The sequence below is a fragment of the Cryptomeria japonica genome, unplaced genomic scaffold (genome assembly GCF_030272615.1).
Source record: "Cryptomeria japonica unplaced genomic scaffold, Sugi_1.0 HiC_scaffold_90, whole genome shotgun sequence".
Taxonomy (NCBI): domain Eukaryota; kingdom Viridiplantae; phylum Streptophyta; class Pinopsida; order Cupressales; family Cupressaceae; genus Cryptomeria; species Cryptomeria japonica.
This window is the reverse complement of record NW_026728912.1, coordinates 457,501-463,480: the sequence shown is the minus strand read 5'-3', so window position 1 is coordinate 463,480 and position 5,980 is coordinate 457,501. Positions and strand designations below refer to the sequence as shown.

The 5,980-nt window shown below is 63.2% G+C and overlaps 1 non-coding gene across 1 annotated transcript; it reads left to right on the top strand.

Annotated features, from left to right (window-relative positions):
* Positions 1 to 3,779: 3,779 nt before the first annotated feature.
* LOC131864696 (5S ribosomal RNA) lies at positions 3,780 to 3,898 on the top strand. Its single transcript, XR_009363460.1, has one exon. It is a non-coding gene; the product is annotated as a 5S ribosomal RNA (ribosomal RNA).
* Positions 3,899 to 5,980: the final 2,082 nt, after the last annotated feature.

Sequence of the window (5,980 nt, the reverse complement as noted above, 5' to 3'; positions counted from 1 at the left end):
CCAAGGCGCGCAACCCAGCCAAGGTGCCCACCGCAGCGAAGGTGCACGCGAGGTGCACACCCGGGGCAAACCGGGCTCCGACTTCGTGCACGCCGCACCTTGGAGCACACTTCAGAGCGCTCCTTGGTGCGCACCAGGGCGCGCAACCCAGCCGAGGTGCCCACCCCGGCGAAGGTGCACGCGAGGTGCGCACCCGGGGCAAACCGGGCTCCGACTTCGTGCACGCCATGGTGCCCACCGCGGCGAAGGTGCGCACCCGGGGCAAACCGGGCTCCGACTTCGTGCACGCCGCACCTTGGAGCACACTTCGGAGCGCTCCTTGGTGCGCACCATGGTGCCCACCAGGCCGCGCAACCCAGCCAAGGTGTGCGCACCAAGGTGCACGCGAGGTGCGCACCCGGGGCAAACCGGGGTCCGACTTCGTGCACGCCGCACCTTGGAGCACACATCGGGGCGCTCCCGGGTTCGCACCGGCGTTGCGCACCGTGGTGGGCACCTCGGAGCACACCAAGGTGGGCAGCGAGGTGCGCACCTTTGATGCGATGCCTTCACTAATTTCCATAAAAGGCAAAAAAAAAACGAGATTTTAAAATTTCCGTTTTGAAAGATAGTGAGAAAAAGGGAATGCTGGTGCCATCTTGAGCCCGCCCTGGTGCGCAGCCCAGCCAAGGTTTGCGCACCAAGGTGCCCACCCTGGCGAAGGTGCGCGCCCGGGCAATTAACCCAACTTCCAACTTCGCGCGCGCCAGGGTGGGAGCGCACCCAACAACCGGGCCTGGGAAGAGCCAATGCGAGAAACCCCACCAAACTCTCTGACAAAAAAAGAGGGGGCGCTCCAGTAACCCCGCTTCGGAGCGCACCCTGGGCAAACCCAGCCAAGGTGCCCACCCCGGCCAAGGTGCAGGCGAGGTGCGCACCCGGGGCAAACCGGGCTCCGACAACGTGCACGCCGCACCTTGGAGCACACTTCGTAGCGCTCCCGGGTGCGCACCTCAGAGCACACCAAGGTGGGCAGCGAGGTGCGCACCTTTGATGCGCTGCCTTCACTAATTTCCAGAAAAGGCAAAAAAAAAAGGAGATTTTAAAATTTCCGTTTTGAAAGATAGTGAAAAAAACGGAACGCGCGTGCCATCTTGAGCCCGCCCTGGTGCGCAGCCCAGGTAAGGTGCCACCCTGGCAAAGGTGCGCACCCGGGCAATTAACCCTACTTCCGACTTCGTGCGCGCCAGGGTGGCAACCGGGCCTCGGAAGAGCCAATGCGAGAAACCCCACCAAACGCTCCGACAAAAAAAGAGGCGGCGCTCCAATAACCCCGCTTCGGAGCGCAGCCGGGGCAAACCAAGCCAAGGTGCCCACCCCGACGAAGGTGCACGCGAGGTGCGCACCCGGGGCAAACCGGGCTCCGACAACGTGCACGCAACACCTTGGAGCACACTTCGAAGCACTCCCGGGTGCCCACCGGCGTTGCGCACCGTGGTGGGCAGCGAGGTGCGCACCTTTGATGCGCTGCCTTCACTAATTTCCAGAAAAAGGCAAAAAAAAATGAGATTTTAAAATTTCCGTTTTGAAAGATAGTGAAAAAAAAGGAACGCGGGTGCCATCTTGAGCCCGCCCTGGTGCGCAGCCCAGGCAAGGCATGCGCACCAAGGTGCCCACCCGAGGTGCACACCCGGGGCAAACCGGGCTCCGACTTCGTGCAGGCCGCACCTTGGAGCACACTTCGGAGCGCTCCTTGGTGCGCACCATGGTGCCCACCAGGGCGCACCTGGGGCAAACCGGGCTCCGACTTTGTGCACGCCGCACCTTGGAGCACACATCGGAGCGCTCCCAGGTTCGCACCAGCGTTGCGCACCTTTGATGCGCTGCCTTCACTAATTTCCAGAAAAGGCAAAAAAAAACGATATTTTAAAATTTCCGTTCTGAAAGATAGTGAAAAAAACGGAACGCGGGTGCCATCTTGAGCCCTTCCTGGTGCGCAGCCCAGGCAAGTTGTGCGCACCAAGGTGCCCACCCTGGCGGAGGTGCGCGCCCGGGGCAAACCGGGCTCCGACTTCGTGCACTGCATGGTGCCCACCAAGGCGCGCAACCCAGCCAAGGTGCCCACCGCAGCGAAGGTGCACGCGAGGTGCGCACCCGAGGTGCACACCCGGGGCAAACCGGGCTCCGACTTCGTGCACGCCGCACCTTGGAGCACACTTCAGAGCGCTCCTTGGTACGCACCAGGGCGCGCAACCCAGCCAAGGTGCTCACCCCGGCGAAGGTGCACGCGAGGTGCGCACCCGGGGCAAACCGGGCTCGGACTTCGTGCACGCCGCACCTTGGAGCACACATCGGAGCGCTCCCGGGTTCGCACCAGCATTGCGCACCTTTGATGCGCTGCCTTCACTAATTTCCAGAAAAGGCAAAAAAAAGAAAAAAATGAGATTTTAAAATTTCCGTTTTGAAAGATAGTGAAAAAAACGGAACGCGGGTGCCATCTTGAGCCCGCCCTGGTGTGCAGCCCAGGCAAGTTGTGCGCACCAAGGCACCCACCCTGGCCAAGGTGGGTCACGGGGTGGGTCCTAGGGTGGGTAACGGGGTGGGTACTAAGGTGCGTGCCAAGGTGGGTCATAGGGTGGGTGCCAAGGTGGGCACCAGGGTGGGTGTGCACCAACCCTAGCCAGGGTAGGTCACGGGGTGGTTGTCGGGGTGGGCGTCAAGGAGCCAAGATGGGTGGCAAGTAGCCAAGTTGCGTGCCAAGGTGGGTGTCGGGGTGGGTGCCAAGGATCCAAGGTGGGTGCCAAGGAACCAAGGTGGGTGTCTGGGTGGGTGCCGAGGTGGGAGCCAGGGTGGGTCCCAAGGTGAGTGCAAAGGTGGGTGCCAGGGTCAAGGTGAGTGCCAATGTGGGTTCCAAGGTGCCAGGGTCAGGGTGAGTGCCAATGTGGGTTCAAAGGTGCTAAGTTGGGTGCGAGGTTGGGTGCGAGGGTGGGTGGGTGCCAAGGTGTGCTAGGTGGAAGCCCGGGTGGGTCGGCATCCCATGGGTGTCGAGTTGGGTGCCTGATGGGTGCTTCTTGTCAAGTTTTAGTCGCCGGGACTCATTTCGAGCCTTAGAGGTCGTTTCTTGTCCGGTTGCCCTGTCTTCGACCTGGGAACCCAATTTTGGTCCTCGGGTCCCATTTTTTTTTGTCTCGCATCCCACTTTTGGCCTGTGGCCTTTTCGGGGTCGATTCTCGTTTTGGGCATCAGAGCATGTTTCTTCTCCTAAAACCCAATATTTGTTTATTAAGTCTCGGAACACATTTTTGTTCTCGTGGACCCATCATGGGTCTTGGAACGCATTTGTGGTCCTTGGGTCCCATTTTGCATCCCGAAACTTGTGTTTTGGTGCTTGATCCCTATTTTGGGTGCCCACCTTGCACCAAGTGCGCACCCGGGGCAAACCGAGCGCCTTGGTGCACCGGGGCAAGATCGAGCGTGCACCCGAGGCGCCCCGAACATGCACCAAGGTGCACTCGGCCCACATGTGAGCGCAGGTCGTTGCGCCCGAGGTGGTGTGTGGGCACCGCGTTGCAGACGGGACACTGCACGCACACGACGCCCCCTCCAGGTGCACGCACGTAGGCCGGGCCGGGTGCACACCCGACGCCCTAGCAAGGTGCGCGCACCCGGGCAGGGCTCACACTTGGCGAACGGGGCGCACTTCGCGAGGGAGGGTGTGCACCTCGACGGGGGTGGGTGGCCGGGGTGGATTCGCACGTGGGTCGCGGTTTGCTAAGTACACACTGCGACAAGCTCATAACGGGTGCGATCATACCAGCGTTAGTGCACCGGATCCCATCAGAACTCCGCAGTTAAGCGCGCTTGGGCCGGAGTAGTACTGGGATGGGTGACCTCCCGGGAAGTCCCGGTGTTGCACCCTTTTTTAGTTTTTCGCCGGGCGTCGCAATGCTATTTGAATAAACCTTTTGCCCGTTTGCGTTCTCGTCGGGGCCGGGCCGGGCCGGGGTGCGCTGCCCGCACTACCGCGCGCGCGGGGGCGACACCGAGCGCGCACCCGAGGCGCCCCGAGCACACAGGCCACGGTGCAACCCGGGCGTTGTGCGCGCACCCCGGTGCGCCCGAGGTGCTGCGCGCGCACCCAGGTGAAATCGGTGTGCACCTCGGCCAGTGCGCGCTCGGTCGAGTCGCGCACGTTGGCCAAGGTGCACGGTGATGTTTCTTACTCTAAGGTTCCGCACCAGACGCCCGGGACAGGTGAGCGAAGCTGGGCGGGGCCGGGTGCGCGGCCGGGGCAGGTGCACGCAGCTGGAGAGAGCTTTGGAGCACACTTCGGAGCGCACCAATGATGCGCTCCATTCAAAAGTTTCCTGAAAAGGCAAAAAAAGTTGAGATTATAGAATTTCCCACTTGAGAGATTGTAAAAAAAAAAAATTTAAAATGAAGGAAACGCGGGTGCCAAGGTGTGCGCAGCCCAGCCAAGGTGTGCGCACCAAGGCGCCCACCCTGGCGAAGGTGCACGCAAGGTGCGCACCCGAGGCAAACCGGACAATTAACCCAACTTTCGACTTCGCGCGCACCTTGGAGCGCACTTCGGAGCGCTCCTTGGTGCGCACCAATCTTGGGCACCTCGGAGTGCACCATGGCGCCCACCAAGGTGCGCACCCGGGGCAAACCGAGCTCCGACTTCGTGCGCACCTTGGAGCGCACGAAAGGTGCGCACCATGGCGCCCACCAAGGTGCGCAGCCCAGCCAAGGCGTGCGCATCAAGGTGCGCACCCTGGCGAAGGTGCGCACCCGGGGCAAACCGAGCTCCGACTTCGTGCGCACCTTGGAGCGCACAAAAGGTGCGCAACCCAGCCAAGGTGTGCGCACCCCGGTCAAACCGAGCTCCGAATCGTGCGCACCAGAGGTGCACGCCATCGTGCGCACCTTGGAGCACACTTCGGAGCCCTCCTTGGTGCGCGCCGATGTTGCGCACCTCGGAGCGCACCCGGGGAAAACAATGCAATTAACCCGACTTTCGACTTCGTGGGCACCTCGGAGCGCTCTCGGGTTCGCACCTCGGAGCACACCGAGGTGCGCACCTTTGATGCGCTGCCTTCACCAATTTCCAGAAAAGGCAAGAAAACATTGAGAAGGTGTGCGCACCGAGGTGCCCACCCTGGCGAAGGTGCACGCGAGGTGCGCACCCGGGGCAAACCGGGCTCCGACTTCGTGCACGCCGCACCTTGGAGCACACTTCGGAGCGCTCCTTGGTGCGCACCAGGGCGCGCAACCCAGCCGAGGTGCCCACCCCGGCGAAGGTGCACGCGAGGTGCGCACCCGGGGCAAACCGGGCTCCGACTTCGTGCACGCCATGGTGCCCACCGCGGCGAAGGTGCACGCGAGGTGCGCACCCGGGGCAAACCGGGCTCCGACTTCGTGCACGCCGCACCTTGGAGCACACTTCGGAGCGCTCCTTGGTGCGCACCATGGTGCCCACCAGGGCGCGCAACCCCGCCGAAGGTGCACGCGAGGTGCGCACCCGGGGCAAACCGGGCTCCGACTTCGTGCACGCCGCACCTTGGAGCACACTTCGGAGCGCTCCTTGGTGCGCACCATGGTGCCCACCAGGGCGCGCAACCCCGCCGAAGGTGCACGCGAGGTGCGCACCCGGGGCAAACCGGGCTCCGACTTCGTGCACGCCATGGTGCGCACCGCGGCGAAGGTGCGCACCCGGGGCAAACCGGGCTCCGACTTCGTGCACGCCGCACCTTGGAGCACACTTCGGAGCGCTCCTTGGTGCGCACCAGGGCGCGCAACCCAGCCGAGGTGCCCACCCCGGCGAAGGTGCACGCGAGGTGCGTACCCGGGGCAAACCGGGCTCCGACTTCGTGCACGCCGCACCTTGGAGCACACTTCGGAGCGCTCCTTGGTGCGCACCATGGTGCCCACCAGGCCGCGCAACCCAGCCAAGGTGTGCGCACCAAGGTGCACGCGAGGTGCGCACCCGGGGCAAACC